Here is a 15,246-nt window from a genome sequence, read left to right on the forward strand (position 1 = left end):
TCTCTCGCTCGGCCCCCGCACGCGGAGAGGAGGGCGTAAGAGGGGACATTTTGCAGACGCCCTCGACACTCGTATAGCGTTTCCCCCTACACTCTCAGTGTTTCCCAACCTGGGGCTAGAGGAAGGGAACTGAGGCCCGGTCACGGGTCCCGCCCTCGTGGAGCCTGGAGTGGTGTCCCCAGCCCCCGTGGCGGGGAGGACGCCGCCGCCAGAGGGAGGCGTGACCTGGGATTGCCCATCCGCGGGAGGAGGCGTGAGGGGGCGGGGAAGAGGCATTGCAGTGGAAGGAAGAGGAAGGGAGAAGAGGACGCGCAGAGACCCGGAGCTGCAGGAAGGGGAAAGCGGAGGAAAGCATTCGCGGGCGTAGTAAAGACAGCAGTCGGCTTTGTAATAAAAATAAGGAACCCGCCGGACGCATGCGCACGGCCAAGGGAGGCGAGTCGCCGGGTGCTTCCCCTCCAACAACTCTGCTGGACGGTGGGATCGTGAGTACCCGGCTTCCTTCACCCTTTCCTTTTTCCTCTCTCACTCGCCCGGAGGCCTGGGGCTGGGAAGTGGCAGAGGCCGGGCGGGGCGCGCACGCTCGGCGGGACCTGGGACTCTTGTCGCCGCGGCGGCGCGGGAGCTCGTGGGGGTCGGTCAACACTTCCCAGGGTCCAGCCTCCTTGGTTAGCCGGTGCCTGTGGCGGGTGGGGGGACTGGCTGAGGAGGTGTCGCTGTCTAAAGGGGGTTCACAGGCCACCACTATCAATATCTATCCGATCACTCGGAGCGTCGCGCGGTTGCATCTCTGTGGCCCCGGCTCTGTGACTGGGTGGGGGACGCGGGAGTCTAGCTCTTAAAGTCTAAAATGCATATTGACCATCCCAAGCACATTTGAGAAACTCCGGACCCGTGGAGAGGTCGGCATTCCGACTGGATGGGGAGACGGCCGTGGAAGGGGCCGGGCGCCCGAGGCGGGCAATTCGAGCGCAGGTGGGAAGGGAAAGGAGACACTCCCAGAATCTCAGTACCTTTCTTCGGAGAAATGCAACCTAGACAGCGGCGGGGAGCAGGGCCGGAAAGTGGGCGTCTGGCACCAGCACCCTGGAGGGGCCGGCTTGGTGTCGGCTTTTACCGGGAGACTCTATTCACGCCCTTGAAAACTTAAGGGGCAGAAGTGTCGTTTAAGGTGCGGGCGCCGCGGGGAATTTCTTTAAACAAACCCAGGTGGTTGATCTTCCGTACTCGGAGCTGCTGTAGGTAAGTTGGAACGAGTCTGGACACCCCGGCTGCGGCGCGGCGACGGGAGGTGGGAGGGTGGAGAGGCTGGCTGCTACGCGGGAAGGGGAGGTGGGCGGTGCAGAGGAGGGTCCGTGGCACAGTTGCCTTCCAGCGTTGGGGGACGGGGTTGGAACTGGAGCCTTAGGAAAGGGGGTCACAGTGTGGGATGGCCCTTTTGGGGATCTATGCGCGCGGTGATTTCCCCACCCACTCCTACCCGGGAATGGGTAAGGGAGGGACCTTGGGAGAGGCGGCGCGCGGAGGTAGGAGTGGGCGTTTTAGGGAAGAGGTTTTTGTGCTCTAAGGCTTTCCGCCAGGGGGAGGAGTAGGCGAGAGAAGGTGGGCGTTGGGAAGGGGTTGTCCACGATCTTTGCAACCTACCCACCCCACTTGCGCATTTAGAAGGGACCTTGGGAGAAGAGGCGCGCTGGCACTGGGATAGGTCGTGAGCATCCAAGGAAAGCCCAGGCGGTGGTCAGGGCCAGCAAGCGACACCAGCTACAGGCAGGACGTGGCTGTGAAGAGTGTCTGGGGCCCGGCTAGGGGGATCCCGGAGGAAGCATCTGCTGCCCTCGCAGAGGACAGCATAGAGAAGTGAATGTAGTAGTACAGGATTTCTGTCCTTAAGGAGGAGAAAGCTAGAGGGAAAAAAATCTCTTTCCTGTTCAGAATGTGGCACAGGCTAATCACCCCACGTGAATTCCCCATGCCATACCACCTTAGACGTTAGGCTGGGGTTCATGAGTTGTGGTAACTGCAGTCAGTGCCCTCAGTGCTGGAGCGACCCTCTAAACCAAAGGCTAGCAAAAGCAGTCCATTGTTTACCAGGTGCTCTGAATCGCCTTGGCAAAGTGTGGGGAGCTGGAAGCTACAGCATCAATCAGCATCAATCACCAGTCACCCTCCTTTGGTCAGTGCCCATCCTCCTGGGCACAGGTGGCAGGGCCCTGGCTTGGCTTCATTTTACTTTTCCTGGTTCCAGACCATGGAGTTAACCAAAAAACGTCCAAGGTAACCCAGGAGTCTGACTTCCTTCCCAGACTTGGCAGGGACATTTGTAACGGAATGACTCAGTCTGTAAGTTGTTTGACACAATCATAATTTGCAGTTTACTAGTTTTTTATTGTACTTAATTTTTTTTTTTTTTTTTGCACAAAGTCTAAATTTCTGTTGGGTCCCATCTTGTTTATCTTCTATTTATGAAGCAGTATCTTTTGTATTGGGTATCAGTAACACAAATAACAGGAAATATTGCCTAATAGGTAATATTGCCTGGAATTTATAAACCACGGCTAAAATCCCAACCTAGATTTGTGACCTTAGACACACATCTAGACACAACCTCTCTGTGCTTAATTTTATCATCTGTAAAATGTGGATAAGTAAAAATTCTATCTCATGGGGTAATTGCTTCACTCAGTTGAGCTCTTATAACTGGCTGGCACATACCAAGTGGAATTTCTTATTACAATTATATTGGTGCTAAATGGGCTAAGTGGACTTCAAACATAAAAATATCAGAAGAAAAATTTATTTTTTGTATGCTGTAAAGAGTACACAATAATATATGCATCTATCATTAAAATCAGGAAAACAGTAAATGTATGATATCAATATCTCAATCTGAATATGATGCAGTTTCATAACATCTGGATCCTTTAATTTCAAATAATTATGAGGTATTTACATTCAAGTTTCAAACAGCATTCTAAGAAAATTCTTTCTAACCTTCAAAAGAGTTCACTTTGTAAGACATACATTTTTAAAAAACACATCAGGATATTTACAGAAAATCCAGTATCTTCATTGAATTACTTCAATGAGTTTATTTTATTTAAAAATAAAAAACTTCATTGAGTTTATTTTATTTTATTTTAATATTTTGGTACCAGGGATTGAACCCAGGGACACTTAACCACTGAGCCACAGCCCTTTTTCTTTTTTATTTGGAGACAGAGTCTTGCTAAGTTGCTTAGGGCCTTGCTAAGTTGCTGGAGCTGGCCTTGAACTTATGACCCTCAAATTGCTGAGTCCATTTTATTTAAGAGATTCTAGAAACTTACTTAGAAATTAGAAGGGCTAACTTTTCTGAGATCACTGTAAACATTCTACCCACAATACGCAAATCAAAAATTTAGAATGATGACATCAGATTACTTTTTTTTTCCCTACCTCCTTTATTGTACAGATGAGGAAACATCCAGAAAGATTATAAGGCTATTTAGGGGCCGAAACAGAATTATATCCAACTCCCTTCCCAGGGCTCTTATACACCACACTGATGATTTTTTGTATATCACAGATTTGTGAAACTATCACAAACAGGAAACCAGAAAGTTTACATAAGGAAAACAATGTGTAAGCATGTATTACCTCCAACACCATGAAAGACCACCAGTGATGGCATGGCTACTGTTGTCCCAAGACTTTATCAGGGTTGTTCCTATTGTAAGACGAAACCACACGACTTCCCTCCAGTAAGCTAACATTGATCAAGCTAGAGGTGGAGCCAGCTTTAGATTTTAAGGCTCCACTAAGGTATACATTTCAGGGGCATATTCTTTTCATCCCTTGAAGCAGTTTTATTTTGAAAATCATTTTTGAATTTTTCTCAAATTCTTAAAATCTCCTTTCTGACTGCTTTGAAGATATTTCCTCTCCTACTTTTTAGGAGAAGATGTCAGAATTACTCAAGAGATTTTATTCTTCCAGATTTTGTGGACTAGCAAGAGAAAATGAGGGGAAAAAATTTTTTTGTCGTTTGTTTGTTTAATGATAATGGGGATTGGACCTAGGAGTGCTTAATCACTGAGCCACATCCCTAGCCCCCTTTTTTTTTAATTTTATTTTTTATTTTGAGACAGGTTCTCACTAAGTTGCTTAGGCTAAGCCTTGCTCAGTTGCTGAGGCTGGCTTTGAACTTGGGATCCTCCTGCCTCAGCCTCCTAAGTTGCTGGGACTACAGGTATCTGTTGCTGTCCCCTGCAGAGCTGTCTTGTTTTAATAAAATAGCCCAGTTAGTGGTTTTAGTTCAGGTACCTGAATATAAATTTCTAAAATCCTATTGTTCATTCATTTCTGTCTGGAACAGTCTAATGTCATCTACCTTCCATGTACTATGTAGATAGTGGTTTAAAGGTCTAGCTCTTGCATAACTAGTTTAGGGATTCTATGGCAGAATCTTTCAGGTGAGCAGCTTGTCTTATATTATATTAGGAGTAGTTCATTTTCCAGGGAAGGTACTTCTAGGAATGGTGCTTATGTCCTTGAGGAGGAAACCATAGTTCTCTCCAATGTGTGAACTGAATATCTTACCCTTGACTTTATGTCTCAGTATAACTACCACATGTTCTTCTTAGACAGAAATGCAGTGCATTAAGCAGGGAGTGACTTTCTAGCATGCTCCCAAGCCAGTTCAGCAGAACTGAGTTTTGAAATCACATGTGTCAATCAGGTCCCAATATGATTATAATATGAATCACTGGCCAAATGGGAATGTTTCAGATTGGTTTTCAGTGCACCACCAGGTGACTCACAATGTGAGCTTCTATTCAAATAAGTAGAGTGTCAGTCAGCAACTAATAGGGTTCACTCTGAGTCACAGCTTAGCATTCAGTACAATAAGTGTGAGTGAGTCACTGACTACCACAGGCACCATCTGAGATGGTCCCTGAATGCTACCTTGAGCTGCTAGGAGCTTAAGAGTTTAGATATGCTGCAGGGTGTGAGTCAGTTCATAGTACAATCTGATGGGCTCTTGTAAAGGCCATTCACAATAAAGTTTGATGCAACTGAGTGCTGAAGATATTATTACATGATTAGGAATTCAGAGAATAGATTACCTTGATTCTAATATGGCTATTTGCATGGGGGAATCATTTGTAAAAACTGAATACTATGCTCAATTGCCCAGCAGTCATATTTTACATGAATTATTTCCAGAGTTATTAAATCCAGTTGACCTTTATGGTTTCTAGTTATTAGTTTCACTCTATTGTAAAATCCAGTTTGAGTCTATATGCCCACAAGTTTGTGCTGCAGCTCTAAGGCTAGGAGTACTTGGCACTGCTTCTTCATCTTCTTCTCCTCCTGTGTGTGTTTGTGAGTTTTCTAACTCTGAGTTACATCCTCGGGCCTTATAGATTTCTTAATATTTGTAAAAGTCTCATTAATAATTAGGGTGGCACACACTTGTAATTCCAGTAACTCAGGAGGCTGAGGCAGTAAGCTAGCAAGTTCAAGGCCAATCTTAGCAACTTAGTGAGGACCTATGCAAATTAGTGAGACCCTGTCTCAAAAGAAAAAAGAAAAAGAACTGGGGATGTAACTCAGTGGTAAAGTACCCCTGGGCTAAATCCTCAGTACAAAAAAAAAAAAAAAAAAAATTAATAGGTCCCTTTTAAACTATACTTAAAAATAAAATAAATGATGTATCCAAAATATGATTTAAAAAAGAATTTATTATCCTTGGAAACAAGATTGGACCACTGTTTAAAGGTACATGTATATTTTTCTCTATTCATCTTCCTATGGTTCCAAGAGAATCCCAGATGTATTGGTTCTGACATATACTCTTATTGTATTTTTAAAAATATTTGTTTCTAGAGATAACTTGAATACTAATTCATATATCTCTTGCTCTGTAGAAAAGTAGAGATAGTTTGCATTTAATTGAAACTTTCATAAAGAGTGAAAATTCTTCAGACTTACTGTAATTCTTGGCAAATTCAGGTTATTAGGACACATTAATAAATTAGACTTTTTTTTTTTTTTAACCCAGGGGCATTTAAACACTGAGCCAGATCACCAGCCTTTTAAAAATAGTTTATTTAGAGACAGGGTCTCATTGAGTTGCTTAGGGCCTCACTAAATTGCTGAGGCTGATTTTGAACTTGTGATCCTCCTGCCTCTGCCTCCTGAGCTGCCGGAATTATCGGCATATGCCACTGTACCCAGAAATAAATTAGACTTTTAAAAATTGAACAAAGTTTCTATAACAGTGTTATATTTCAGTGAGGAACTATTAGGTACTTTTGTGAGATTCATTGCTTTGAATTGTATTTACTTGAGTTATAACTTATAAATAATGTGTACACATTTTTTTGTTGTTTTTTGACAGCAGGGATTGAACCTAAGGGTGCTTAATAATTGAGCCACATCCCTAGCCCTTTTTATTTTCTGTTTTGAGACAGGTCTCACGAGGTTGCTTACAGCCTTGTTAAATTACTGAGACGGGCTTCAAACCTGTGATCCTCCTGCCTCAGCCTCCTACACCACTGGGAAGGTGTCCACATCTTAAGAATTCATCTTAATAAACTTTACATAAATATACTGCCATCTGAGCACCATGGAGTTCAGGGCTCAACACCAGCATTATTGATATAGCAGGTTAATTAACTCTTTTTGTGAGAGTCTGATCAACATGTTGCAGGATGTTTAGCAGACTCCTGACCTCCCACTGGGTGCCAGTAGCACCCCTCCCTAAATGGCAATCAAAATAATATATCTAGATATTGCTAGCTGTTTCCTGGGGGCAATTATTCCTCATACTGATGTAGATCACGATATAGAATGTTTCAGCCTCCTTCACTCTAGGAGAAACCACCTTGCTTCCTCCCAGTCATTACCTCTACAGGTGACCACTTTTATAATCTCTCTTATCATACATCAGTCATACCTGATTTTTGAACTGCATATGTATTATATAGTACAGAATCTTTGTATCTGGTATATGGCTCAGCAGTATATTCTCAAGATTCATCCACTCTTGTTGCCCATATTGTTATTTTTCAATGCTGTGCAGTACTCCTTTTGTAAATAAAACCCAATGCATTCCATTACTGTAGGATACTTGAGTTACTTCTGGGGCTATTATGAGTAACATTTTCATCCTTGTCTTTTAATGAACTTAGGTCCTTTGGATATAAGTGCAGGAGTAAAATTGCTGGGTGGTAGGTCCAATATATGTTTAGTTTACTAGAGTCTGACGGACTGTTTTTATACTCCAAATCAATTTACAGTCCTGCCATCAAAGCATGTATCGCTTCAAATCTTCACCAGTACTTAATATTGTTCACCTGTTTAATTTTCATCATTCTGGAGCTTTGAAATGGTATATTGTTGTGATTTTAATTTTTATTTTCCTGATTACTAATGATGTTGAACACCTTTTTGTATTCTTTTTGGCTATTTGTACAACTTTTTTTTTAAAAAAAATTTTTGGTATCAGGGATTGAACCCAGAAGCTCTTATCCACTGAGCCACATCCCCAACCCTTTTTTAAAATTTTTTTTGGAGACAGGGTCTCACTGAGTTGCTTAGGACCTCACAAAGTTGCTGAGGCTGACTTTGAACTCACACTCTTCCTGCCTCAGCCTCCTGGAGCTGCTGGGATTAGAAGTGTGAGCCACTATACCCAATTATTTGTGTAATTTCTATTGAAAAATTGCTCCTTTAAGTCTTTGGCCCATTTTTCTATTGTATTGTCAGATGTTGATGATGGTGATGATGATGAAGAATTTGTAGGAGTTCTTTATATATTCTGAATACAGGTTTTCTATCAAAAATGTATGTGTGTTTTGCAAATGTCTTCTCCAAGCCTGTGGCTTACCTTTAAACTCTCATTTTTAGGGCCAGGCATGTGGCTCAGAGGTAGAGTTCTTCCCTAGCATGCACAAGACCCTGGGTTTCATACCTGGCACTGCACAAACACACATACACACACACACACACACAGAGAGAGAGAGAGAGAGAGAGAGAGAGAGAAGAGAAGAAAAGAAGAACACTTATTCTGTTATCTCTTGACTTCATAGTTGGAAAGTCACATTTCTTTGAATATAATGTCTTTTTTTTCTGGCTAATATAAAGTTTTTCTTTTTGCTTTTGGCTTACCAAAGTGAACATAATGTGCCTGGCTATGATTTTCTTTGTACTTCTTGTGTGTTAGATTCACTGAGTTTTTTTTATATATATATTTTCAGTTGTATTCAGACACATTTTTATTTTATTCATTTACTTTTATGTGGTGCTGAGGATCAAACCCAGCACTTTCCATGTGCTAGGCGAGTGCTCCACTGCTGAGCCACAATCCCAGCCCTTCACTGAGCTTTTTGTATCTGTAGGATGATGTCTTTCATCAGCTCTGCAAAAATTTCACTAAATATCTCTTTAAATGTTGTTTTTGTCCTGCTTTTTTCTTTCTCTTTTTGCTTTCAGGATTCAAATCATGGCTATGTTAGGCTATTTTCCTTTTTCCTCTCATGTCTTTTATTCTTTTATTGTCTCTTACATTCAGTTCTTTTTCTTAATTTCTCCTTCAGTTTGAATACTTTCTATTGCTCTTATGTCTCAGTTTAGCCTGTTTTCTGATGTGCATTGTGCATTGCAGAATGTGTTTTGTTCTAAATGACTGTCCATTAGATTCTTTAAATAAATTTAATTTCTATGATGAAATTCCTTATCTTTTCATCAATTTTGGCTATCTAATTTTTGTCTACTAAATCCAATATTGAGATTGTTTATGCTCCTGTATCTGTAATTTGTGGGTTTTAAAATGTCCAGTAATTCTTATTATATGTAGATAGTGTGTATAACTAAACTATGTAGGTTCACACAATATCTTCCTTCAGTAAGGAAGCTCCCTCAGAGGAACATTTCAGGCCTAACATATTGAACCAGGCTGTTACTACTTGCAGTACAAGAAGCCGTGACTTACCTCTGTTCATACCTGTTGCTTGGGAATTTTCTCCTGGGCTTTGGATGCAGATCCTGAGGTTTTTTAGCTACTTCATCTTAGAAGAATGGGAGGTTGTCAAATTTGCTCTTTGCCCCCACCTTCCACATGGCTTCCATGTTTGGTAAATGTCTTAAGGAGGTCAGCCATATGCTTGAGAAAGGTCTTGATATTGAAGGGGACTTGTTCTCCCACATGAATATTAGTTTCTTTGTATCCTTAGCCCATGCTAAGAATCAGCAAGGCCCCTGGGAAGAAAACTGTTGGTGGCAGACTACTCACCTTAAAAGTGGCATCCTTCTCAAAAATGTTAGTTGATTTAACCTTCTTTGCTTCCACAATTCTCTGATGTCTTTAGAAATGTAATTTGAGCTATTTATCTGGATTTTTAAGTTGTTCTGCAGGAATGGTAATGTGCCTTGACCAATCAACATTTTTTTTTTTAGTCAAGTTTCTTTCCTTCTATCCTTGGATGACATTTTTTATCTTTATATTTTATCATTTGTTTGCAATGGAACTCAGAAAATTGAATATTAACTTTTCCCTTTTGTATGTGTAAATGTACATCTTGTGAGTTTAAAAATGTTGGAAGGAAAAACATATTTATAATTCTTGCAACTCTTTATGCTTCAAATTGCAGCTTGTAATTTGAAATGAAATAAAAGTGGGCTCAAATTTTGACTAAATCACTACTTTTGTGAGCCTCTGAATCTGAATGTGTATAACTGCATTAATAATACTAAATTTATAGTAGTAAGGGAAGTTTAAGAGAGTCTTTAGTGAAGAGTGCCTATTATTCTTCTTCTAATATTTATTCATCATTATTTAAAGCCCCTGACCATGGATTATTTGACTTTAACATTTACTTTTTATATAATTATATTTGGTATAGATTCGAAAATTTTTTACCATTTGAACAAGGTTCTGAATAAAGCTTTTTAATATAAACTTGTACCACAACCTAACATTGAGGAAAATGCTACTTCTGATTATTTAAAATTCATATTTGGCCAAATCTTTGTAATTTATAGATTTTTTTTTAAAGTGGCTCCCTGAAACTTGAAGAATTTAGATAAAATTTAATTGATGAAAGAATTACGTTCAGAATGGTCATTCTCAGTAAAATCCACATCTACTTTGTATTATATCCAGTAGAGGTCATTATAAGATATTGGCAATAAGAAAACAGTATTAAGAAATGTTAAGAAAAGGCTAACAGTATTTTCTGGAAAGGACAGCTGGTTGACCTTTGCAGAGGAGAGTCTATGTGGGGGCTGTAATTTTAACATCATGTCCACGAGTGATTTAAATATTAATTTTCATATTAAATTTCCTGTTACTGAGCTGCTCTTTTATGTCAACTTTGGCATTTATTTTTTAAAAACACTGAGTCAGTATATGGAAACAACTAGATTCCACTCTCATTCTGAGATGAAAATGGCAATCATGGAGGCAGCTCTCCTGACTGGGCAAAGAAAACCGGAATTTCTGTTTGTATTCCTGAGACTGGGGACATAGCTCAGTCTTTAGTTCTTCAGTAGTGATTGCTAGCTTTGCTGCTCTAACCTCCAGGTTTTGAGAAGAACTTGGGGGGCAGATTTAAGTCAAGGCATAAGATTTATTTATATACCAAACCAAACTGTAATTTATCAAATTCTCACTAGGCTAAGTTTTTGCTAAGGCAAAATAAGTAAATAATTTCTAGCCCTTTGAATGACTTGTTAGGCAATGCTATTCTTTTGGAAAATAAAGTATTTGTTATCAAAAAAACACCAGAACATTGTAACTCAACCATGAGTATAAATTTGGCTTAAAGGATGAAAGAGTACTAAAGAGTATAAAAAAGGTAAACTTGTGCAAAATAAGTGAAAAATTCCCCATGGGCACATTAAATAAAAGTAATAACTATATAAAAGCCTCTGTTTCTTTCCCTTACCTTCTAGTGACCCATTTTCAAAATTGTGAAGGCATGAAAATTATAGATACTGATTTATGGAATAAATTTGATGAATTATATCAAATATGTTCTGAAAATCAGGAGGCAACATATAGATTATATACATACCTCAATTATATACTTCCCTCAATGGACCTAAGGATCTCTTACTGGGTACCACCTCTTAAAAGTGCCATTACTTCCCAACACCACTATCCAGGGTCTAAGCTATAAACATATATATGGTTGTCTTCTATGGGCTATTTTACCTGTACTTAGTGTATGTGTTTGTGCAGGGTGGGATCTCCAGGGTTCTCTATACCTAACTGATTTAAGTTGTATCACAAAAAATAGTTACAAATTGCTATGGTTCCCTACAAAAAGTCCAAAATGCACAATCATTAAACATTTCAATTCTTTTGAAAATGTCTTTAATTTTAGATCTGTTTGTCCAACCTATATGTCTAGTTGACACTTTAGGCCAAGAATAATGGTGATATAAAATTCAGTAGATATTTTGGTGTGAATTATGGAAAACCAAACCTTGAGGAAAAGAGATTCTCTCACACATTCCCTAGGAACAGAAAATTAAAACATTCCGTCAGCTCAGCCTGCGGAGAACCTCTTGGGAATGCTGAGGCTGTATGGCATAAGATAGTGCACTGGGGTTTCTATTAGCCAATTCTAATCAACAGCAGACTGCTGGAAAAAGACCCCAGAGGGACTCACGGATGGGCATCCATAAATAATCCAAATCTATCTATCTGGGGCCCATGCACACCTGAGGTGTGAGGAGCAAAGCTCTGGGAGTGATGAGATGGTCCCAGACCTGAGGCTGAAAGATTAAAGTTTGAAATCTGTTTTGGGCCTGACTTGGATATATCAGATATACTTGGATAGGTCAAACTCAGACACACCTGTGAATCTGAGTTTGCTCACTAATAAGTTACATGTAAGTAAGGTGTGATACACTTGCTTGTGTAGACATGGAAGGAAATTGTGCTTTCGTTGGAAATTGTTAGTGGAGAGACCACACTCTCATAACAAATTTAGATTTGTTCTAGTGTCATGGATTGTCATAGAAAGTCACAGGAGATTATCATAATCTGGGCTTTATTTTAAAACAATAAAATATTGGGGTTTGCAGACACTTGAACCTTAGGGGACAAACCACATGCATACTATAGCAGCACTCTGTGGTAACTGCTGAACTCTGCCACAGTAACAGGAAAACCATGGAGAAGAGAAGAAAGGGGAGTGAACTGGGTCTTATTGGAACAGTCCAGGCAAGAGAAAGGTCCCACCTGAACAGCATAGACAAGGTACATAGGCCTGACATACATCTGGAGATAGAACCAGCTTGCTTATGAGTCAAACAGAAGACCATAATGAGGAAGGAATCAGAATAAGTCCTTGGAGATGAGTAGTTGGCAACTCTCTAGGGCCATGTATAAAACCAGAAAGTCTCCCTGGACAGGGAGACTCAGGAGTCCATTTAGAACCTAAAGTCTAGGATATCCATCAGAGTTCTGATTTTGGTGTCAAGTAGGCTGGACCTCTGTACTCATTGCAGATTTTATACCAAAGTTTTTGCAAAAACTTGTGATGTGAACATTATGTGATGCTTTTTTTTTTTTATTGTGCTGGTATTGCACAGAATACTCACAAATATATTTAAAACTGAATAGTCCAAATCAATGCACATCATTTCTTGACAACAGTGTAGCAAACATTTTTCCCATCTGAAAAAAGGGTTAACACATTTAGTTAAAATTGATTTGTACATTATAGTTGAAATATTCACTTGAGAAAGTTTACTACAGTGTTGTGAATATGAAGTTACAAAATTTAATCTTGTGTCTGAAGATTCTGCACCCCTGTCATTGGTTTTATTATCAGGTGCATGTTCCTCAGTGCCACTCATATAAGATGTGTTTACCATTAGTACTGCAACGCTTTAAACAAACCCCAGTATCTGCACTGAAAAATCTAGAATCCTGGTTTGCAATGCATGAGAAGATAAATGTGTAGTCATATAACGTTAGTAAATACGGTGCTGCTCTGTTCACCTTTTAAACAGAGTGGTAAACATATACCATGCAATGATTTTGCAGTTAAAGGTTATAAGCCAAGTTTTAGGCTGGAAAAAAAAAAAAAAAGAAACCAGAGTGTGATGATTATGCAGTGGCAAGGACTATGTGGTTAAATATAGCATGTGTTTGGCAGTCAGGAGAATGCCTGGGCTTGAAGGAATAATGTAAATTTGTTATGCTATTCATGATATGTGACTGACCTTTATTGTGGTACCCTACATTATCATGAGGTTATGGTGAAGACTTCTTGAGCATAATCAATAGGATGTTATTACTCTAGCATCTGTACTTTCCCCAATTATCTGTAAACCATCTCTTGAGAGTTTCTGTTAATAACAGGTGTCAGTAAATTCAGGCACATGGGCCAGATCCATTCCAATTCCTTTGTATGGCATGAATACTAAAAATAATTTTTACATTTGTAAATTGTTGAGGGGGATCAAAAGAAGAATAGTATTTTGTGACACATAAAAATTTTATAAAATTCAAATTTCATTGTCCATAAATAAGTTTTTACTGGAACCCAGTTAAACTCACTTGTTTATATGGTGTCTGTGGCTGTTTTCGTGCAGCAGATACAGAGCTGAGTAATTGCGATAGAAAACATACAGACCTCAAAGCCTATATTTACTCTCCCGTCCTTCCCAGTAAACACTATCTCTGATCAATAACATAAATTTTAGTGTGGAATATTACTATGTTCTTATAAAAAAATAGTTTATATGAGAGTAAATATGAAGTTTGACTGGTAACAATGTTCTTTCTTATAGAAATAGTTTATTCTCAGAATATTTTTTTTTCAGAAAAACAGATAAAAAATCCCCTTTAGGTAATCTCCTGTAAGAAATAAAATCAAAAGGCCCAACTTAAAATTCCTTTGCAGATCCACCATTTTAACATTCAGCATCTTCATATTAACTGAAAAACTTAATAGCAATTAACAAGCCCCAGGAATACTAATGAAGAAGGACCACAGGGATATAATATGCAGAAAGGTTTTCTATATAAGAGAGCTCAGATGGCTTTCAGAGAATCAAATTACTTACAGCCCGAAAGCCTTAAAAAGGATGGAAGCTCGCTATTTCATATCATTTATGACAGGATTATTATCCCAGGATGAAACATTCTGACGAATTGTGGACCCAGGCAAACTCTGAGGAATCAATGCTGTTATCCACAAGAGATCATGGAGAGTTTATCATGGAGAAAAGGAGACCATGAAAAAAAGAAGCATAGAGGGAATTTTTGCCCAGAGAGACCTATCAGGAGCCGGAAACACTAGTTACATATGAACATACCTTTTCGTACATTTTTCTTGTCCTTAATTTGCATATACGCTAACATGTTTCACAAACCATCTGCTGTGATTGGTGGAGAAGATACACACACACACACACACACACATACAAACATATACATAGTCATCTTCCATGTATATATTCAGCATGTAGTCATCCCGGCTTAGTGTCTGTAAGATTAGTGCCCAGCGCTCACAGAATGAACTAAAGAAGCCCCCCAAAGAGAACCAGACTGGAGGGTGTCTTTCTGCAGCATGGGAAGAGATCCTACCCTCACTTGTGATCAGAGAAGGATGCTTTGTCCATAAGTTTCCTTAGTTCCAGCTATAATTCAGAGCAGTGGTGCAAGTGTCGTTACAGATGTCATTCCTCAAAGACAGTTAAAATAAAAATGAATGTCCCTTTTAAAAAAACACCATAACCTTATGGTAAACACATTTTAAAATATAATGTCCATGTAACAACTGTAATACTTCTATTGTACCCAAAATTAATAATTAGTGTAGTCTACAGGCTGGGGATATGGCTCAGTGGTAGAGCACTTGCCTGGCACATTTGAGGCACTGGGTTGGAGTCTCAGAAGCACATAAAAATAAATAAATAGGGGGCTAGAGATATAGCTCAGTTGGTAGAGTGCTTTCCTAGCATGCACGAGGCCCTAAGTTCAATCCCCAGCACCACCAAAATAATAATAATAATAATAATAATGATTAAAATGAATAAAGGTATTGTGTTCATCTACAATTAGAAAAAAAAAATTTTAAATAAATAGTGTAATCTAATACCTAACCATAATCACATTCTTTTGCATTAGGGATGGGGATTAGATTTATTAATCTTGCCTTACCCCCATCTTTTTCATGCACCAATTTGCAGAAGAAACTGGATCTTTAACCCCCCTCCCCAGCATGGTCCCACCTCCTG

The 15,246-nt window shown here is 39.6% G+C and overlaps 1 protein-coding gene across 1 annotated transcript in view; it reads left to right on the top strand.

Moving 5' to 3' along the window:
• Window positions 1-379: 379 nt before the first annotated feature.
• Window positions 380-15,246, top strand: part of Rgs20 (regulator of G protein signaling 20) — a 64,330-nt gene continuing 49,463 nt past the window's right edge. Inside the window, exon 1 of the mRNA XM_076835978.1 lies at window positions 380-485. The gene's annotated coding sequence lies outside the window, so the exon portion shown is untranslated. The remainder of the gene's footprint in view (window positions 486-15,246) is intronic.

The sequence above is a fragment of the Callospermophilus lateralis genome, chromosome 16 (genome assembly GCF_048772815.1).
Source record: "Callospermophilus lateralis isolate mCalLat2 chromosome 16, mCalLat2.hap1, whole genome shotgun sequence".
NCBI classification, from domain to species: Eukaryota; Metazoa; Chordata; class Mammalia; order Rodentia; family Sciuridae; genus Callospermophilus; species Callospermophilus lateralis.